Source organism: Empidonax traillii, unplaced genomic scaffold (genome assembly GCF_003031625.1).
Source record: "Empidonax traillii isolate 1590-97213 ecotype Southwest subspecies unplaced genomic scaffold, ASM303162v1 scaffold27:size3997909, whole genome shotgun sequence".
NCBI lineage: Eukaryota > Metazoa > Chordata > Aves > Passeriformes > Tyrannidae > Empidonax > Empidonax traillii.
The window spans coordinates 2,948,395-2,950,150 of NW_020955220.1; positions in this window are offsets into that span (position 1 = coordinate 2,948,395).

Sequence of the window (1,756 nt, forward strand, 5' to 3'; positions counted from 1 at the left end):
GATACAAGTTATCATTTAAAGTATTAGGTTTCAGAAAGTTAAGTGTAAGAAAGTCAAATTCAACCATTCTTCAAAGATTAATTATTATAAGAATTTCAAGAATTTGTGGCCCTTTCTTAAAAAGGCCACATTATGATTTCACAAGATTCTTGTGGTCTTTGGCTTTCCCTCAGATTAAAATATTTTGGGACTACAGGTTTTGTTTTCCATCTTGAAGACATAGAAATATTGTTTTGTCCATTTCTGGAAGTCATAAAGACAGCATAGCACTATCTTTGCATAAACTGTTGAAAAACACTGCTATGAAACACTGATGCTTGATGGCTAAAACATGAGTAGCTTTCGCAACACTCACAAGTCTGAAGAAAACCCAAGACGTATAATCTGCATTTTACTATTCCCAAACTGTAAGTTTCATACTCGAAAATAGAAACAAAAATCATCATATTAACCTCTAAGAAACAAATGCTTTACAGAACCCAACAACTATCCCAACAATTAAAAGATACAATGACAATTCAGTTTGTTAGAAAAATGCTGGTTTACTGTTAAGATACAAATTCAATAACCTCTTTAGGTTTTTTTGTTGGTGGTGTTTTGTTTTGGTTTTTTTGGGTTTTTTTTGCAAGGCAGCAATGCAAACGTCTTCATGGGTGCGGTTCAATCCATCTTCTGACATCACACCTTGCTGTAGAGCAGAGAGGGCAGCCCACAGCCCACTCCGCTCTGTCCTGAAGGCTTCAGGTCCCTGTGAGCCAAATGCTGCAATATCACAGAACAGCAGTGCAGAAGGCCAAGAGATGAAACACCACGGAATATTTGCCCCATTCTGAAATAAACTGCCAAGGCACGTTCAGACAGCACCTCAGCAGAGAGAGAGAACATGACTGTTCTCACAGAAAACTTACTATGTGCAGAGTTGCTTGGTTGAGCCAATAATGCCTCACTGAAGGTATAATCAGTTTTCTTGCACACATCAAATGGATTTAGTTCAGACTTACAATTCTATGTGGAACTATGCCACAATATTTCAGCTTCACATTGAGTTTTGGGGGAGCTGAGAGGTGTTGGTTTTTGTTTTAAGAATACGAAGATATTTCTACTCTTATGCATATCCCAAAGATTACTACCCTCTTTCTAACCTCACCTCTCAACTCTAAAGCATTAACTAGATACCTTCTGATCAGGATACATTTGTTTGATGTGTTAATTAAAAAACAAGTTGTAATGTGTATACTGGAAAAAAAGAGCACTGCTTCAGAGTACCTTCAATTCAGCAGAGTAAACAAAACGCTACATGAATGCTGCTTTAAAGTGTGCAGGAAAAGAGAGGAAGTAGCAGTAAGAGACCATTGTATATCCAGGAGTTAACAATTGGGGGGGGGTGTTTCTCCAGTACAGTAACTTAAAAAAGGAGAAAGGGAGACAACAAAACCAAACCAAAATACAAAACTGCTGAAATCTGTAATAGTCCTAAAAATGTTAGAAGTATATTGTGTTGACAGAAATGAAATTACTCTGCTTCTCCAATACCAGCACATTATTTTCAGACTATGCTGCAGCTCTGTAATTAATAAGCCGGCTTATCAATTATGTGGTGAACACCTTCTACTCTGGCATGTCACACTTCTGTCTTATCTAAACAAGTGAACAGGAATCACAAAAAGGCTGCTACCACTTTGCAGCATCTGTACATTAATACACTGCGAATTGTCAACTACTTAGGTATTCTTCAACGACCAAAAAATGGACAAGA